The sequence below is a fragment of the Schistocerca nitens genome, chromosome 1 (assembly GCF_023898315.1).
Source record: "Schistocerca nitens isolate TAMUIC-IGC-003100 chromosome 1, iqSchNite1.1, whole genome shotgun sequence".
NCBI lineage: Eukaryota > Metazoa > Arthropoda > Insecta > Orthoptera > Acrididae > Schistocerca > Schistocerca nitens.
This window is the reverse complement of record NC_064614.1, coordinates 67,980,026-68,001,529: the sequence shown is the minus strand read 5'-3', so window position 1 is coordinate 68,001,529 and position 21,504 is coordinate 67,980,026.

Here is a 21,504-nt window from a genome sequence, read left to right as displayed (position 1 = left end):
AACACGGACATTCCCACTACGCACTGATTCTATATCCTCGGCCTGGCTCTGCAGACCAGCCACTTCCTTTACGACTGACCATATGGTTTTAATTTTATCCGGAGACTTAGCTATTCTATCTGCATACCACATACTTTTTGCCTTCCTAATAACTTTTTTAAGCACCTTACAATACTGTCTGTAATGGGGTACTGCATTTAGATCGGAATGATTGTAGTAAAGAGTAGGGATGTATTGTTGTTGCATAATATGTAACGATCTTTACGTGCCTGGGGTTCCTTTACGAAAATGTTTTCCGAAGGGCGATTCTGAGAGGTCCACCAACACATTTTTGAGCCGTCCATAATACATACGGTAGAATAACTGATTTAAAAATCTGACAATAATACTAACGTTTCAATCAACATCAAAAGCTTTGCTACGATATTCCACCCACACCAACAAATTCTTGAATAATAGACCTATACTCCTATTGGTGAAAAGAAGAAAAATTAATATTTTAAGAAAAAGTATAGTTTGCAGTAGCAACAGCTGAGAGGTAATTTAAGTTTTCTTGAAAATCTAGCTGGCACGTGCTTACGACCGTTCGCCGGCCGGACTGGCCGTGCGGTTATAGGCGCTACAGTCTGGAACCGCGTGACCGCTACGGTCGCAGGTTCGAATCCTGCCTCGGGCATGGATGTGTGTGATGTCTTTAGGTTAGTTAGGTTTAACTAGTTCTAAGTTCTGGGGGACTAATGACCACAGTAGTTAAGTCCCATAGTGCTCAGAGCCATTTGAGCTTACGACCGTTCGCTGCTGACTATCCGCCGAGTCATCTTCTGTCGTGTGGCGTCATTAGAATGCGGTATGAAGGGGCTTGGTGTTCAGTACAGAGCTCTCCCGGCCGTTGTCGGCTCTGCACACATAGAAGTTGCTACTTTCTATTGCAATAGACTGGACTCCATTTTGGTCATCATCTTAAGGAAGATTCCATATCACAACCGTTACCGGAAACTGAACCAGGACGCAGGATATGAAGGTCAGACACAGTGACCACGCAATTACATAGTCACAGTATCTATTTCAGTGTGAACTAAATAAATAATACTACAAGAATAAAGAAAGGGAAAGGCTGGTAGGTAGTCTAGGGAAAAGTACGAGGAGTTTTGTTCTCCTTTCCATTTTTTGATTTTATTTATTTTTATTTATTTTTTTTTTTTTTAGGTTTTGCATTCTATAGTGACCATACTCATCAGTAGATTCACCACGCAAATTTTCTTTAAATAAATGGATTCAGAGAATGAGAATGGGCGTGACAGATGTTGATATAATGAATGACATATAATGAATGACACGATAAAATACAATCTTACGTTTAGAAATGTGTCAAAAAATTTCATTGACTTCCAGATGATGAAATAAAAAAGAGTGATAGGAAGGAATAAAGTAAAAAGTAAAAATCTATGTATGAAATCTTCTCTGGTTATGAGCGGAGTGGCAGTGTCGTCTTGCAACCAAGTTTCAACGAGTTTCTAAGTCGTCATCTTCAGGCGAAGAAGGAATCTCGTTGAAACGTTGCTACAAGACAACGCTGTCACTTGGTTAACGATTCGTAAAAATTTCATCACGAATAAAAAGCTGTTGGAAAATGAGAAAGGAGATGGAGGACAGAGAAAGGTTTTGTGCGTTACATTATTTATGTGGTTCCTAGGTGACTATAGCCTAAAAGAGGGAAGAAGAATGTGGAGCGTGAGCCATACATTGTCCGCTCTGCAGACGTCTTTAAAGCTTAATGTAGTCGAAGTACTCTTTCATCCGATGTGCCGTGCTTATCACCTGCAGCGGGCTCACATGTGTGTGTGTGTGTGTGTGTGTGTGTGTGTGTGTGTGTGTGTGTGTGTGTGAAAGTGTGGGAATGTGTGTGTGTGTGTGTGTGTGTGTATGTATATGTGTGTGTGTGTGTGTCTGTGTGGGTGCGTGCGTGTGTGATGATCGTGTTCGACATGGAGACCCGAAGCTCTGCAACTTGCCCTTGCCTCCCCCAGGCAGCCTCCGGCGCTCCGACGTTTACTGACGTCTGTTGATTGGTGCAGGTCGACAAGATTCCTCTGTGAGCTGTCGACCATGTTAACCTCACGCAGTGATCTACAACCTGGTCACCAACGCTTACAGGCTGTGGAGGAAAATGTTCTCACAGGCCCCTCTCAAGCCTCAAGACACTTTAGTCGTACGTTGAGGCTCTCAATGGCACAAATAACATTGTCCACTCACTCGTAGAAAAGTCAGCACCAAACATAAATTAATAAACGAAAGATGAATCAAAGGAAGTCGCTACCCATTAGCCGTACTGTCACTGAAATAAGTGCCATTCTAATATTAGTGATACTGAGAAGCATTTTGAACTGCTAAAAGTTAATAAGGGACCAGGGAGTCCACTACAAGACACTATATTGCTTCGGATTACTATATAAAAAAGTAATATGACTTGCTCTGTCTTGGTACAATACACAACAAAATAGTGTTTGCTGCCATATCTTCGTTTTTTCAAATACCAATACTCCAATACTCCAGAAGATACGAAAAGCGCACAAATCTCAACATCCATTATGAGACTTACCATTACTCAGCCCTATCTTGTCAAATACGTTTTACAGTTTAGACAGACGAGTAAATGAACTGCATGTTACCACTTTTTCACTGGGAAAGTGGTTCGATCCTCATCATTGTGAGAAATCCCAATTACGGTCCGTGGAACACGCAGGTAACTGAGTACGATTGCAACAACTTGGAATATATAGTGTATACAACAAATGGGGTGCGAGAGGTCGCGGCTTCTTTAAAAGACGAAAGGATTTAATGTAATCGTTGAAAACCCATCATCGACTAAAACACGTAGAAAAGATGTACATTTCGCCAGAGGCTGCTTAAAAATTACAAGAATCATGTTTCAGACTGGAAATTATTAAATCTTCAACCTTAATACTTATCATACAGAGATTTTCCAAATAAAATAATGCAAATGTAGCAGGCGTAGTGGCGAACAGTCATTTTGGCCATACCCCCTGAAACGGGATGAAGTCTTAATATGTGGTGCATAAAGAGTACACTCGTTCACACACTTCACAGTACAGATGTAAATGTCAATTTTCAGTTAGATTTTTCAGCGTAAATTCATCACTGTCAGGTGAGTGGTTATTACAACTGTAACTTCAGAATCTAATTGACTATTTAGGTTTGGAGAGTTTTTGTTCATTACGTGAATGTGCAGAACACTACATACTGGTTCTAATTTGTTCCTGTATATTTACATTGACGGGCTTGTGGTTACATCAACATCTATAATGAGCACTCTCCCCTTAAAGATGGAATGGAAGACGAATCGTATTCCACTATCATTGTATTCCTATCCAGTTCAATTATAAAATGGTGGGAGATGAGAACTATTGTTAGTAGCCCTCCTTATGAGCTGGAATACCTCTGCTTCTATAGTTACGATTTTTTAAGTGGGATGTGCGTGGGGGGAATCAGTGTGGAGCCTGGCACTTCTTAGGAAATGTGATCCCTCCATTTTCTCAATACACCTCCCATTCAACGCAATGCTTAACATGTAGCGCTAGCCACCGGATTTGGATGCGTATCGCTGTCACTCTCTCAGGTACACAACAGAAACTTCACCGAAACTCGCTACTATTCTTGGGATCATCGCACTTTCCACCTGAGTAATGCGTGGAGATCTGGATAAGGTTGCCTGCAGAGCAGAAGCTATTGTGAATCTTGTCTGGACAGTTCAGACGGTAAGGGCAATTATCCTCGTCAGGCTATGGTCTGGTCTTAATTCGTGATGCAACACAGAGTACTAACCTGCTAGGAACTTTGTGAACGATCGTAATGAGCATTATTCTACGTATTTATAAAACTGTGAGAAGGTAAGTGGGGAGTTGAGTAAGTGCGGTAACAACAACAGCCGTAGGTATGTAAATACGCCGTACGAATTAAATTCGATGTCTAGATTGAAGCGACGGTCAAAGCATTTAAAAGTCACCGCTAGGCTGAGGTTCTAATGTCGTAGTGATTCAGGTTTCTACACGGCGGCGTCGACGGACACATGGTCGACAATGGGGAGGCGTTGACGAGTACATGATCAACGGTTGAAGTGCGAAGTGTAATGAAGTCTTTGCGTTAAAGAAATCTCCTCCCCTGCAATTTATCTCCAACTACTGGAAGTTTGCAGATCTATAGTAATGTCACGTAACTAGGGGCAAATTCAGTGCCAGACATTTGATGTGGGAGGAAATACGTGTGCGACGAGCGAAGGTCAGGCTGGCGAATTAAGTCCACCTCAAGACGACGATGAGTGTTGCTTTGATGGGTTGGCCGAGCGAGGTGTCACACTGGTTAGCTTACTAAACTCCTTTCAGGAAATCACCATTTGCTGTTTAATGGACATCATACACAACACAATGCATTAGCAGAAAACGTGTTCGGTAGCACGCATTGTTATTGCTGCTATTGGGCGGATGGTATGTTCCAGCTGTGCCTCACTTCGTCCTAAGAGGGCGAATCATGACTGCATCAAGTAACATCTGAGATGAAGGATGCAGCAATAAGTTCAAAACAACAGTATCTATGAAGAAGGATGTTATTTTGGGACACCAATGGAGAGACTGTCATGTCTTTTTTCGAATGGTTACAGCAGAAGACTATGACTAAATGAACCAGATTGCGTCCAAAGGTGCACCATAACACCCGACAACACACGACATCGGTGACACGTGAATCGATCCGGCATTTCCGACGGACTTTGTGAGAACACCGAATACAGTTGGGGTGCCACGCCAAGAGGCTTTCATGACTTAAGAGAGCTAAAGAGGCAGTTATTCGGTCACCACTCAACAACCAAACCAATGTTCAGGAGACTAGTGTTAAGGTCCTCAAAGATCTGAACCTGATTTCTCTATGCCATTTTTTGCAAAATAGTTTACTGATGGAACAAATCCTTAAACAACCTTGTTGGCTACATGGGAAAGAAATACGTAGCGGTGCCTTAATAACTTTTTGTACCTCTTTCGCTTGTTATTGCTGCATAAATCTTTCCTTGCACGTGACAACAACAGAACGGTACAGATGTTAAATTGAACGAGAAAACTGCATCTTACACAGGAGTAATGAGAGAATGTTACAGAAATGAAAGAAATAGAATTTTGTACCTAACTACCTGCGTTTCACCATACAACATTCGTCTCCTGCATTCCTTAATACTTCCGTATCTACAGTAATATTCTGATTCGATTTAACGTGTCTATGACAGTTCTGCGAAATATGGATGGTGAACTTGGGGGTGCTGGGGGCATAGTGCGGCGCTAATCAGATAGCACTAGTTTCCAAATTTTCTTATTATGGCTTACCGCTGTGGCCCGATACAAGAAGCGGCAGTGTCGCTGAGGTCTATAGTATGTTGCCAACCCGCTATGCTGACAAATTGCAGCACCGTCCTGGCAGTGGCTGGTGATGAAACTGCCTCTGCCAGCGGCGATTCCGGGTTCAAATGGTTCAAATGGCTCTGAGCACTATGGGACTTAACTTCTGAGGTCATCAGTCCCCTAGAACTTAGAACTACTTAAACCTAACTAACCTAAGGACATCACACACATCCATGCCCGAGGAAGGATTCGAATCTGCCATTCCGGGTGCGGGCGATCTTGACTACGTGGAGCCGCTTATGTTGTGGAACGGATCGCGATCCCTCCACATTTCAGCAGGCGGCAGGCAGGCAGGTGACGTCATGACAGTGACTAAGAATCCTATAACCTGAGCTGAACTGTCCACCATGTTTTCTCTAAAGTATGGGATATTCCTACCTGCTTGCATATGAGTCACGGTGTTAGTCAGGAGTTCTGATTAAATGTATTGAAGAACTCCGTCTTCAGGCCACAAGTGGCCCATCGGGTCCATCCCACAGCCGTGTCATCCTCAGCTGGGGATGCGGATAGAGAGGTGAGTGTGGTCAGCACACCGCTCTCCCGGTAGTTATGATGGATTTCTTTGACCGAAGCCGCTACTATTCGGTCGAGTAGCTCCCCAATTGCCACCACGAGGCTGAGTACACCCCGAAAAAGTATGAAGAATTTGTCGTAAATAGGGGTGACTGCTCAGCTGTGAAGTGCACTAATCGTTGTAAATATGGTTTTCACGTGTTAAGATTTCCAGTTGGCCCCAGAGAACCATCTGGGGACCAAGACCTGGCGTTTAGTTATCTATTGTAAGTAAATGTTGATAAAGTAGTTATAGATGAGGAAACAGTTGTATATAGGTGCCTTTGTTCTCCCAGTCGAATACTATATTAAGGCAGTTTGTCTCCAAATTTTTCGGTGGGTGAGATATTTCCGCAATTGGCAAAGTGGAGAGGAATACTTATTGTGAGATATTTATGTCATTTTCACAAACATTCATTCACAAACTGAATAATAATAACCGCATTTCTTATAAATGTACGTAAGATATTTTTATAGCAAAAGCAACATAACCTTCAAAGAACAAATATTTGACAATAACTCAGAAAACATCAACTGAAACGTAATCAAAATTCCTTCCACCGTAACAAGACACTTTCACCCCCCTGTACAATAAAAATACCTCATTACTTAAAGTACTGATTTAGGATTAAAAAGTGAACCCCATTTCTACAGGTGCCTACGTATGGGCAAAATCTAATAACTAGCACAGGCTGTTACTGCATAACACCCATATTTGAAGAACAACATAAGGTTCAAGCCTACATTTCTGTAGCAGTGTAATATTACATTTCAATGTTTCTGTTTCACGAAAAGGGCATTCTAAATACCTGTACGCATATTAATCACTCTCTGGTACACTTTATACAAGCAATATCAAATATTGTATATTATGTACTGTAAAAAGTTGCATGAATAGGTAAACTACCTACACGAAGGAAACACTGCCGAATCCTCAGAGTTGGGGAAAACGTGGCGGGTGTTTAAGAAGTGAAGGTCAATAATTCACACATGAAAATTACAGGCCAAAAGCAGATAAAAACCTTCAATGAACATGGGTCCGCAAATTAACCGTTGCGAGGTATCGCTTCAATTCCAGTTGGGAGCCAGCTGTAAACGCACCTGAATACCGCGGTATAAATATTCGTATCTCAAGGTTTGAGACTGACTATCTGTTACGTTACGCATGCGCTACCACTTCCCTTTCCCTCTCCGTGCACTATGCCGTACCGGCCTCACAGTCAGTAACGAACCTGAAGACACCTTGGACAGAGATTACACCAATGAAGAGTACGCTGACAGGCACTACATGTATGGCAAAGAGAATAGCAGTGTCCTTGAGGCTGCACGATTGTGCGAAGAATCTATTCCTCCACTTGCAGCCCAACAGATGTACTTTTAGCTGGTTACATTAACGCCGTAGAAAAACCGGAAGCTCCGCCCACGATGTACAATAAGGTCGACCCAGATTCATAACACCCGATGTTGAGGAAGGGTGTTACGCATCGCACACGAACGTCCGAGTATTTCAACAAGGAGTATTGTTACCCAAGGGCGTGTCCCGAGGCATAGCAGTGTGCGATGGATTTTACATCAAATACTCCATCCATTTAATTTTCAGCCAGTGCGAGCCTTCAACAGTGCAGACTTCTCTCCTAGAGAGAATATCTGCTTCAGGGTCCAACAACAGTTGGCTTAACTGTATTCTGTTAACGGAGAGGCTAGATTTACCTGCGACGGTATTTTAACTACCATAACTGCCACATTTGGGCCGATGTCAATCCTAATGCAACACACGTATCATGACATCAGCAATGTTATTGTTCGAACGACTGGGCAGGACTACTCGGAGACCACACAACTGGACCACACTTCTTACCACAGATACTAATAGGAGACAGCACATGCGGTTCCTGCGAGCTGTAATTCCTGATATACATGGTGATACCGCACTAAACCAACGCCTGAACATGTGGTTCTTGCATGACGGTACTCCAGCACATTTTTCATTTACGAGTTCGCCGGCGTCTAACTCGGACCGATAGTAAACAATGGGTAGGTAGAGGAGGGCGTGTGCCATGGCTTCCAAGTTCTCCAGATTTAAATCCCCTGGATTTATGTCTAAGGGGTCCTGTCAAATGCCTTGTCTACGCTATCTAGACCAGTTATCTTCAGGAATTACGCTTGCGCATTGAAACAGTCTCCCAGCTTTTATAAAATAGAACAGTACTGCCTGAGAGGATTAGTAACTCATTTATGAGACGAGTTCACTGTTGCATTCAGGCGCGTGGACAACATTTCGAACACCTATTTTAGCTTATAGAGATGCCTTGAAAATGTGTTGTATCTCGACAACGGGTGATTTCTGGACCCATGTTTATTGGAGCTTTCTAGCTACATTTGACCTGTACTTTCCATGTCTGAATTACTTACCATCACTTGTGAAACTTCCTGATAGGAGTTCTAGCAGTGGCCCACTATCGTTCGTTGACGCCGGGACGGTCCTTCTCAGGGCCGGAGCTGACCCGAAAAATTTGGAAATTTGTGATAAGGTCTTATGGGACCAAACTGCTGAGGTCATCGGTCCCTAGGCTTACACACTACTTAATCTAACTTAAACTAACTTACGCTGAGGACGACACACACACCCCTGACCGAGGGAGGACTTGAACCTCCGACGGGGGAAGCCGCGCGGACCGTGACAACACGCCTTAAACCGCTGAGCTACCCCGCGCAGCTAGCTGGCCCCAAGTTGAATCGGATCCTGGTCTCGTGGAATCAGGGTGGACTGCCCAGATACAGAGTCCAGCCGTGGCCCATGCGCAGAGTTCTTATGGTGATGAAACTAATGAAAGAGACTTTAGTGTAAATTGGGTACATATTTAGCCGCTTCTCAAGTGAACTTCTTTGGGCATTCCTATGCCTTGTGGAGGGTGTACTGAACATTTTGGAGGTTACCTGTGTGGAAAGGCTTCTGCGCTCTTCCGAGTAGGTACTGTTTGCATACCTCGTTAGGCCAGCTCGCCTTACAACGTTGCAAAAGCCTTGTTATATTTTAGAAGGCGTAACACCAGTGCCTACCTGTGGGCGGCGCTAGCCCAAGCCACTTCCCGCTCTGCACGTTTCTGACAAAATATGCTCAGTGGCTACAGTACTCCATGGCTTGATGGATAATACACTCCTGGAAATGGAAAAAAGAACACATTGACACCGGTGTGTCAGACCCACCATACTTGCTCCGGACACTGCGAGAGGGCTGTACAAGCAATGATCACACGCACGGCACAGCGGACACACCAGGAACCGCGGTGTTGGCCGTCGAATGGCGCTAGCTGCGCAGCATTTGTGCACCGCCGCCGTCAGTGTCAGCCAGTTTGCCGTGGCATACGGAGCTCCATCGCAGTCTTTAACACTGGTAGCATGCCGCGACAGCGTGGACGTGAACCGTATGTGCAGTTGACGGACTTTGAGCGAGGGCGTATAGTGGGCATGCGGGAGGCCGGGTGGACGTACCGCCGAATTGCTCAACACGTGGGGCGTGAGGTCTCCACAGTACATCGATGTTGTCGCCAGTGGTCGGCGGAAGGTGCATGTGCCCGTCGACCTGGGACCGGACCGCAGCGACGCACGGATGCACGCCAAGACCGTAGGATCCTACGCAGTGCCGTAGGGGACCGCACCGCCACTTCCCAGCGACTTAGGGACACTGTTGCTCCTGGGGTATCGGCGAGGACCATTCGCAACCGTCTCCATGAAGCTGGGCTACGGTCCCGCACACCGTTAGGCCGTCTTCCGCTCACGCCCCAACATCGTGCAGCCCGCCTCCAGTGGTGTCGCGACAGGCGTGAATGGAGGGACGAATGGAGACGTGTCGTCTTCAGCGATGAGAGTCGCTTCTGCCTTGGTGCCAATGATGGTCGTATGCGTGTTTGGCGCCGTGCAGGTGAGCGCCACAATCAGGACTGCATACGACCGAGGCACACAGGGCCAACACCCGGCATCATGGTGTGGTGAGCGATCTCCTACACTGGCCGTACACCACTGGTGATCGTCGAGGGGACACTGAATAGTGCACGGTACATCCAAACCGTCATCGAACCCATCGTTCTACCATTCTTAGACCGGCAAGGGAACTTGCTGTTCCAACAGGACAATGCACGTCCGCATGTATCCCGTGCCACCCTACGTGCTCTAGAAGGTGTAAGTCAACTACCCTGGCCAGCAAGATCTCCGGATCTGTCCCGCATTCAGCATGTTTGGGACTGGATGAAGCGTCGTCTCACGCGGTCTGCACGTCCAGCACGAACGCTGGTCCAACTGAGGCGCCAGGTGGAAATGGCATGGCAAGCCGTTCCACAGGACTACATCCAGCATCTCTACGATCGTCTCCATGGGAGAATAGCAGCCTGCATTGCTGCGAAAGGTGGATATACACTGTACTAGTGCCGACATTGTGCATGCTCTGTTGCCTGTGTCTATGTGCCTGTGGTTCTGTCAGTGTGATCATGTGATGTATCTGACCCCAGGAATGTGTCAATAAAGTTTCCCCTTCCTGGGACAATGAATTCACGGTGTTCTTATTTCAATTTCCAGGAGTGTATTTAACGTTTGTTATAGCGATGTGAGGAATTATTGAATTTACTATTACAATGAAGGAAAAAAATAGCAGCTCTAAGAAGCAGTTATGCGACATAAACGAAAGTTGGTAGGTGTGTTTCTACACTGCTGGCCATTACAATTGCTACACCAAAAAGAAATGCAGATGATAAATGGGTATTCATTGGACAAATATATTATACTATAACTGACATGTGATTACATTTTCATTTAATTTGGGTGCATAGATCCTGAGAAATCAGTACCCAGAACAACCACCTCTGGCCGTAATATCGGCCTTGATACGCCTGGGCAATGAGTCAAACAGAGCTTCGATGGCGTGTACAGGTACAGCTGCCCGTGCAGCTTCAACACGATACCATAGTTCATCAAGAGTAAGGACTGGTGTATTGTGACGAGCCAGTTGCTCGGCCACCATTGACCATACGTTTTCAATTGGTGAGAGGTCTGGAGAATGTGCTGGCCAGGGCAGCGGTCGAATATTTTCAGTATCCAGAAAGGCCCGTACAGGACCTGCAACATGCGGTCGTGCATTATCCTGCTGAAATGTAGGGTTTCGCAGGTATCGAATGAAGGGTAGAGCCACGGGTCGTAACACATCTGTAATGTAATGTCCTCTCTTCAAAGTGCCGTCAGTACGAACAAGAGGTGACCGAGACGTGTAACCAATGGCACCCCATACCATCACCCCGGGTGTACGCCATTATGGCGATAACGAATAAACGCTTCCAATCTGCGTTCACCGCGATGTCGCCAAACACGGATGCGACCATCATGATGCTCTAAACAGAACCTGGATTCATCCAAAAAAATTGACGTTTTACTATTCGTACACCCAGGCGCTCCTGTCTATGATTCAGCGTCAAGGGTAACCGCAGCCACGGTCTCCGAGCTCATAGTCCATGCTGCTGCAAACGTCGTCGATCTGTTCGTGCAGATGGTTGTTGTCTTGCAAACGTCCCCATCTGTTTACTCAGGGATCGAGACGTGGCTGCAAGATCCGTTACAGCCATACGGATAAGATGCCTGTCATCTCGACTGCTAGTGATACGAGGCCGTTGGGATCCAGCACGGCGTTCCGTATTGCCCTCCTGAACCCACCGATTCCATATTCTGCTAACAGTCATTGGATCTCGACCAACGCGAGCAGCAATGTCGCGAACGATGAACCGCAATCGCGAGAGGCTATAATCCGACCTTTATCAAAGTCGGAAGCGCGATGGTACGCTTTTCTCCTCCTTACACGAGGCATCACAACAACGTTTCACCAGGCAACGCCGGCCAACTGCTGTTTGTGTATGAGAAATCGGTTTTAAATTTTCCTCATGTCAGCACGTTGTAGGTGTCGCCACCGGCGCCAACCTTGTGTGAATGCGTCTGTAGCACGTCATCTTTGTGGTGTAGCAATTTTAATGCTCAGTAGTGTATATCGGAATCTTACGTCTGTTCAAATTTCGTGCAACTCTTATAAGGCTGGCGCTATTAGCACCACTATAATGATTCAAATCAGGTTTGCTTTAAATAAACGCTGTAACGATCGTGAGCGTTAGTTACCTTTCGGACTGAAGGTGGTGAGCTGATTTTAGTCAAGAGTACCGATTAGGCGACGCAGAAGGCATTATCGACATGTCACTGATTTTGAATGAGGTCAAGTATTAGGGCTACAAGTAGTTAGATATTCCCTTCGCGATACTGCAGAAAGAAGTGGCAGAAATGTAGCCACTGCAAATGACTGCCGGAATTGGTGGTCACGAGAATGTATGGTCGCAAGAAGACCAGGCTGCAGACGGCTGCGTGACACTACCGGGAGAGATGACCATCGTATTCGATGTATGGCTCCGGCGTATCGTACTGCATCTGCAGCAGCATTCTGAGCAGCAGTTGGTACCGCAGTGGCACAAACATCTTTTACAAACCGTTAACTTCTACAGTTCCAAGCCAGACGCCCAGTAACGTGCCTTCCCGTGACCCTAAACCACCGCCATCTGCGACTTCACTGGAGGGTAGGATTTTCTGGTCAAAGCTGGTTCTTGGACAACATGGTTGTGGAGATGAAGCAGCGATTAGTATGTTAATCAATTATTCAAAAACAGTCTTAATCACATTTATTATTGTTATACCGCCAACCGGTTTCAATTCGACGTAGGGGTCATCTTCTGGGCGTTTACCCTGTGAAATTATAGATATCCGTCAGAAAGACACCATTATACAACAGATAAAATTACGTAAATTTAAAATATGTCACCCATTGATTGACTGCTGGTACTGTCTCTCCTGTCTACATAACGGCAGGAAACTAGGCGAGACTGACTTTTTTTTTCTTTATTGAATTTCGATTCCCCCCGAAGGGGGCGCGCCGGCAGCAGCTTAGTATGCCGCTCTTCAGCCTACAGACTTTGTTTTAAAAAGGTGAAGATAATACATAATAAATACAGGCGATAAAGTCAGAGACTTAAATGGTAACATGGCGAAAAAATCGTGAAACTTTATACAGAGAACAAAGGGTTGTTGTTGTTGTGGTCTTCAGTCCTGAAACTGGTTTGATGCAGCTCTCCATGCTACTCTATCCTGTGCAAGCTTCTTCATCTCCCAGTACTTACTGCAACCTACATCCTTCTGAATCTGCTTAGTGTATTCATCGCTTGGTCTCCCTCTACGATTTTTACCCTCCACGCTGCCCTCCAATGCTAAATTTGTGATTCCTTGATGCCTCAAAACATGTCCTACCGACCGATCCCTTCTTCTAGTCAAGTTGTGCCACAAACTTCTCTTCTCCCCAATCCTATTCAATACCCCCTCATTAGTTACGTGATCTACCCACCTTATCTTCAGCATTCTTCTGTAGCACCACATTTCGAAAGCTTCTATTCTCTTCTTGTCCAAACTAGTTATAGTCCATGTTTCACTTCCATACATGGCTACACACCATACAAATACTTTCAGAAACGACTTCCTGACACTTAAATCTATACTCGATGTTAACAAATTTCTCTTCTTCAGAAACGATTTCCTTGCCATTGCCAGTCTACATTTTATATCCTCTCTACTTCGACCATCATCAGTTATTTTACTCCTTAAATAGCAAAACTCCTTTACCACTTTAAATGTCTCATTTCCTAATCTAATCCCCTCAGCATCACCCGATTTAATTTTACTACATTCCATTATCCTCGTTTTGCTTTTGTTGATGTTCATCTTATATCCTCCCTTCAAGACACTGTCCATTCCGTTCAACAGCTCTTCCAAGTCCTTTGCTGTCTCTGACAGAATTACAATGTCATCGGCGAACCTCAAAGTTTTTACTTCTTCTCCATGAATTTTAATACCTACTCGGAATTTTTCTTTTGTTTCCTTTACTGCTTGCTCAATATACAGATTGAATAACATCGGGGAGAGGCTAAAACCCTGTCTCACTCCTTTCCCAACCACTGCTTCCCTTTCATGACCCTCGACTCTTATAACTGCCATTGTAAATACCCTTTCGCTCCCTGTATTTTACCCCTGCCACCTTCAGAATTTGAAAGAGAGTATTCCAGCTAAAATTGTCAAAAGCTTTCTCTAAGTCTACAAATGCTAGAAACGTAGGCTTGCCATTTCTTAATCTTTCTTCTAAGATAAGTCGTAAGGTTAGTATTGCCTCACGTGTTCCAACATTTCTACGGAATCCAAACTGATCTTCCCCGAGGTCCGCTTCTACCAGTTTTTCCATTCGTCTGTAAAGAATTCGCGTTAGTATTTTGCAGCTGTGACTTATTAATCTGATAGTTCGGTAATTTTCACATCTGTCAACACCTGCTTTCTTTGGGATTGGAATTATTATATTCTTCTTGAAGTCTGAGGATATTTCGTCTGTCTCATACATCTTGCTCACCAGATTTTGTCATGACTGGCTCTCCCAAGGCCATCAGTAGTTCTAATGGAATGTTGTCTACTCCTGGGGCCTTGTTTCGACTCAGGTCTTTCAGTGCTCTGTCAAACTCTTCACGCAGTATCTTATCTCCCATTTCGTCTTCGTCTACATCCTCTTCCATTTCCGTAATATTGACCTCAAGTACATCGGCCTTGTATAAACCCTCTATATACGCCTTCCACCTTTCTGCCTTCCCTTCTTTGCTTAGAACTGGGTTGCCATCTGAGCTCTTGATATTCATACAAGCGGTTCTCTTCTCTCCAAAGGTCTCTTTAATTTTCCTGTAGGCAGTATCTATCTTACCCCTAGTGAGACAAGCCTCTACATCCTTACATTTGTCCTCTAGTCATCCGTACTTAGCCATTTTGCACTTCCTGTCGATCTCATTTTTGAGACGTTTGTATTCCCTTTTGCCTGCTCCATTTACTGCATTTTTATATTTTCTCCTTTCATCAATTAAATTCAATATTTCTTCTGTTACCCAAGGATTTCTATTAGCCCTTGTCTTTTTACCTACTTGATTGTCTGCTGCCTTCACTACTTCATCCCTCAGAGCTACCCATTCTTCTTCCCCCCAATCCATGTTCACCTACTATGTTTCCTTCTCTCCCTTTCCCTACTGACGAATTCCAATCACCCATGACTATTAAATTTTCGTCTCCCTTCACTGCCTGAATAATTTCTTTTATCTCCTCATACATTTCATCTATTTCTTCATCATCTGCAGAGCTAGTTGGCATATAAACTTGTACTACTGTAGTAGGCATCGGCTTTGTGTCTATCTTGGCCACAATAATGCGTTCACTATGCTGTTTGTAGTAGCTAACCCGCACTCCTATTTTTTTATTCATTATTAAACCTACTCCTGCATTACCCCTATTTGATTTTGTATTTATAACCCTGTAATCACCAGACAAAAAGTCTTGTTCCTCCTGCCACCGAACTTCACTAATTCCCTCTATATCTAACTTTAACCTATCCATTTCTCTTTTTAAATTTTCTAACCTACCTGCCCGATTAAGGGATCTGACATTCCACGCTCCGATCCGTAGAACGCCAGTTTTCTTTCTCCTGATAACGACGTCCTCCTGAGTAGTCACCACCCGGAGATCCGAATGGGGGACTATTTTACCTCCGGAATATTTTACCCAAGAGGACGCCATCATCATTTAATCATACAGTAAAGCTGCATGTCCTCGGGAAAAAATACGGCTGTAGTTTCCCCTTGCTTTCAACCGTTTGCAGTACCAGCACAGCAAGGCCGTTTTGGTTAATGTTACAAGGCCAGATCAGTCAATCATCCAGACTGTTGCCCCTGCAACTACTCAAAAGGCTGCTGCCCCTCTTCAGGAACCACATGTTTGTCTGGCCTCTCAACAGATACCCCTCCATTGTGGTTGCACCTACGGTACGGCCATCTTTATCGCTGAGGCATGCAAGCCTCCCCACCAACGGCAAGGTCCATGGTTCATGGGGGGACAAAGGGTTGATGATGCTAATAAAATACATACGAAGCAGACAGGTAAAGTAATAGACACACAATTAAAAAACATGTCGACAGTCTGGTTTCTGTTCGCAAAAGACATAAAATTCACACACAGCGACAGCATGGTTTCTTTTTGCTACACTAGAAAGACGAACCACAGTGAACATTCACTGGAACGCTGCACTAAAAAGGTTGGAAAACGTGACATACCACAGCCGAGATTAGGTGGGGGGTGGGGGGGCGGGGAACTGGACAGATGATGGGAAAATAAAAAAGGGTTGGTAGGAGAGGAAAAGCGAAGGGGGGAGGGGTGAAAGGGGCCAATGGAGGATGAGGAACCATAAGAGGGGGGGGGGGGTGCTGGGCAGACGTGACTGGGAGCGGGGAAGGCAGAGGAGGGGAATACAAATGACTCGGGGGGGGGGGGGAGAAGGGAGGTAGGGAGAGGTTTGGCAGGGAGAAAACAGGATGGAAGGGGGGGAAGAGGGAGCCCAGGAAAAGGATGGAGGAAAGGGGGGGGGGGTGAGGATCAGAGTTGATAGGAGGGATCGATGGAGGGAGAGAGGGCATCATTTGGGAGTGGGAGTTGATGGAAACCACCTTGGGAAAGGAGACGAAGGTTGTAGAGGTGGAGTGTAGGGGGGACACAATAGTGAAGGCGTGGCAGTGGGTGGGGATGGGAGAGGAGAGGATCAGCCAGGGGTTGAGGGGGATTAAGGCGGCAGGAGGTGTAGAGTATGCGGATATGTTCAGGGAATAGGAGCAGATGGGGGAAAGGAATGAGGTCATAGAGGATCTGCGTGAGGGACAGGAGGTGTATATGAAAGGCGAGGCGGAGTGCATGACACTCAAGGATCTGGAGGGACTTATAGAATTATGGGGGGGGGGGGGCAGAGATCCAGGTGGGACTGGCATAACAGAGGGTTGGACGGATTAAGGATTTGTAGGTGTGGAGGGTGGTAGAGGGGTGCAACCCCCATGTCCGGCCAGAGAGGAGTTTGAGGAGTCAGAGGCAGTTGTGGGCTTTAAATTGGATGGAGATGAGGGATCCAGGTGAGGTGACGGTCAATAGTGAGGCCAAGGTAGGTGAGGGTGGGGGAGAGGTGGACAGGACGGGCGCAGACGGTAATGGAGAAATCCAGGAGCCGGAAGGAGCGAGTGGTACGACCTACCATGATTGCCTGGGCGAGACTAACCCTTCGTATGGGCTTAAATAGCGTGCTGAGATCACGTGAATAGACGGCAACACCACCAGCGGCGATCAACGGCATTTAATACCGTTTATTGTATATAATTATTAGTCACCTTGGTTAAACATAAATTTAAGTGACAGTGAACAACAGAAAACGGAACCCTTCCATTTAAAAAGAGTTACAATTGTAGTGTTAATTATAAAATAATAACAAATGTTCTGTACTCATCTCGTAAAATTCGTAAAAGTATATTACATTATGTGCCATAATATAAAGTAAAACAATTTGTGACACACAAAAACTGGTGTCATCTTGTATTATAATACATCTTTTCGTACATTTACGTAGAAAACATTTGAGTCAATTTACCAAAACGGCTAATGTGGAAGGACTACAAAGCTCTCTATTCCTTGTGGTGAGAACGCCGTTGCCGTGGATATAAAGCGTATATCAGGCGCCCTCTAGTCTGCGTAGCGAGGACGCCATCGTCATGTAGCAGCTGGTGTGTTCCTATGGTGTTATCTTTGCCCTGGCCACGGCGTCCGTTGCCATGGTAGCGGTATCTCATGGCTCTTCATCCACAGAGATTTTGTCACTTATTTGAGGTTATGGAAATATCGACAATCAAGGATAACCTAAAAAATCTAAAGATAGGATAAAAGTTTACGACACGTTTGTAGTACCCATTAAAGAAATTATATTCCCTTTATTATTTTAATACTTTAATTCCTAATATACTTTTACGAATTTCACGAGTTGAGTACAGAACATTTGTTATTTTTTATAATTAACACTATAATTGTAACTCTTTTTAAACTGAATGGTTCCGTTTTCTGTTGTTTACTGTCACTTAAATTTATTTTAATCCAAGGTGACTACTAATTACATATAATAAACCGTATTAAATGCCGTTGATCGCCACTGGGGGTGTTGCCGTCTATTCACGTGATCTCAGCACGCTATTTAAGCCCATACGAAGGGTTAGTCTCGCATAGTTTCCTGCCGTTATGTAGACAGGAGTGACACCACCAGCAGTCGACGAATGGGTAACATATTTTAAATTTACGTAATTTCAGCTGTTGTATAATGGTGTCTTTCTGACGGATATCTATAATTTCACAGTGTAAACTCCCAGAAGATGATCCCTACGTTGGGTTGAAACCGGTTGGTGGAATAACAATAATAAATTCGATTAATACTGTTTTTGAATAATCGAAAGCTGGTTCTGTCCTCGTGCTTGTGATGGCCGTGTGCTGATCAGAAGTCGATCAGTGTTAATCCCACGCACCATGAGTGCTAAATTGTATGTCAATCTGCTGATTCGACCCGTTATGCTGCCATTCATCAACAACATTCCAAGTGTTTTTTTCCAACAGGATAACGCTCTCCCACGTGCCGCTGTTGTAATCCAGCATCCTCTTTAAAGTGTCGATAGGTTGCGTTCGCCCATTCGATCACCAAATGAGTCTCCAATCGAGCACCTGTGACAGATCATCGGATCACAACTCCAGCGTCATCCCTAAGCAGCATTAATTGTTCCTGTATTGACCAACCAAGTGCAACAGCCATGGAAATCCATCTCAAAAACTGACATCTGGCACCTCTACAACACAATGCATGTATGTTTGCACACTTGCATTCAACGTTCTCGTGGTTACACTGGTTCTAAACGTATCAGCGCTTCACATATGCAATGGCTTATCTCGCGCTTACACTAACCTATGATTTAAAATGTTAATCACTTAAATATGAAACATTGACCAATGTGTCCCGAAATTTCGTTTGTTGGTGTTGCCATATTTTCCGTCAGTGTATGTTCAATAACATGGATTTACAAAATAAAATAAGAAGTTAAGAAATATTATTTGGAGCAGGGGCAGTTAACAGTTTTAGCTTTTCTTTCATACAATTCGACACGAGATCTGATATGCTTTGCCGGCCGTGGTGGCCGGGCGGTTCTAGGCGCTACAGTCTGGAACCGCGCGGCGCTGCGGTCGCAGGTTTGAATCCTGCCTCGGGCATGGATGTGTGTGATGTCCTTAGGTAAGTTAGGTTTAAGTATTTCTAATTTCTAGGGGACTGATGACCTTAGAAGTTAAGTCCCATAGTGCTCAGAGCCATTTTTCTGACATGCTTCTTAACATGCAGAGTGATTCAGAACACACGTCAGAATTTACAGCCTCTATTTCTAAGTGCGAAATTTATACTTCGTGAGATTGTAATGTAATAATAGCGCCACAGACTACGACCTGCGAATTATTGGTGGGAGGGAGGTAAGGGTGTGGGACGAATAGAGAGAGAGAAAGAGAGAGAGAGAGAGAGAGATCAGGGTAGGAAGAAAGAGATGGATATGATAGGGTGCGTTTATTTTTAAGCGAGAGGTGAGGAAATAGTGTTCATTACTTCTTCTGACACTGTTGTATTATTTATTTATTTATTTATTTATTTAACCTGATCAGATTAGGGCCATCAGGCCCTCTCTTACATCGTACCAGTGTTCCACACATGCAGTATTTCACACATCAGAGTTACATCATGACAATAGTTTAAATGAGAAAATTAGATTACTCTAGTGACAATATGAATAAAGAGTAGTGACTAAGACCTAATAAAGTAAATGCGGCAGTATTTTTACAACAGGTGCTATACATACAGATTAGGATAAAAGCAATAATAATAACAGTAAAAAAAAGTCAAATAATAATGATAAACATGACTAAGACCTAATAAAGTAAATGCTGGCAGTATTTTACTACAGGTGCTATACATACAGATCATGATAAAAGCAATAATAATAACAGTAAAAAATCAAATAATAATGATAAACATGGCAATAGTAATGAAGATTTGTGCAGATGTACATTAATATCTTGGTGTGTAAAGTAGATGATTACTAGTGTAGCGAGTTTTGGGGAAGGGAGATTTAAGGAGGGGGAAAGAGGGAAGTAATGAGGTGAAGTGCATTCATGTACAGAGGAAGGCAATACTGTTGCTTAAGTAGATACGTCATTAACTGTTTTTTGAAGCCGGACATATTTTTAAGTTCTCTAACATAACGAGGGAGGTTATTCCAAAGGACTTGGAGAAGGTGACTGAGCGATGCAGTGGAACAGAGAGGATTTTATTTTAATGGGAACGTGTGTTTCTGTCATGTTGTTCCGACATGAGCGTTAGGGACGAGGAGAGATATGAGGCACAGTGTACATTTATAAGGCAGTAGATAACACAGAGTGTACGGAAATCTCTGCATTTGTCTGCACGCAGCCAGGACAATTTTGCATATGCTGGTGAAATGTGATCAAAAAGTCGAACGTCACAGATATATCGGACGCAGACATTCATGACCAGTTATAGACGTCGCGAATTTTCCTGAGAGAGGCCTTGTAGGATAATATCACTGTAGTCAATGATTGGGAGTATAAGCGTTTGTACTAATTTCTTTTTCAGATCGAAAGGGAATAGTTTTTTATATTTTTGTAGGACATGAAGGGATGTTGATGCTTTTTTGCACACTGCAGTTACATGCTCTGTCCAATTTAGATTTTCATCTATTATAACTCCCAAACTCTTTGCTGAGGGAGAGAAGTTAATATTTGTTCTATTTAGGATAAGAGATGGTACGGATTCCCGATGTTTTGGGCTAATGAGCTTAGAGTGACCAACAAGTACCGCTTGGGTTTTAGATGGGTTTAGTTTTAGACCTATGTCCTGTGCCCATTTTGACAGTGCATCGAGGTCAGCAGTGAAATTTTCGATAGCTTTCTTGAGATTGCTTGGTTTCGCATAACTGAAGGTCATCAGCATACATTGTAAGTAAGCTGTTTATGTTTTCTTATTGGCAATGTTACGTAGCGCTCTGTATGAAAATCACTGGCTGTGCTGTGTGCAGTCTGTAGCTAGTTTTCATTGTTGTCTGCCGTTGTAGTGGGCAGCTGGATGTGAACAGCGCGTAGCGTTGCACAGTTGGAGGTGAGCCGCCAGCAGTGGTGGATGTGGGGAGAGAGATGGCGGAGTTTTGAAATTTGTAATACTGGACTATGTATATTATGAGTTTTCAACACTATTAAGGTAAATACATTGTTTGTTCTCTATTAAAATCTTTCATTTTCTAACTATGCCTGTCAGTAGTTAGTGCCTTCCGTAGTTTGAATCTTTTATTTAGCTGGCAGTAGTGGCGCTCGCTGTATTGCAGTAGTTCAAGTAACGAAGATTTTTGTGAGGTAAGTGATTTGTGAAAGGTATAGGTTAATGTTAGTCAGGGCCATTCTTTAGTAGGGATTATTGAGAGTCAGATTGCGTTGCGCT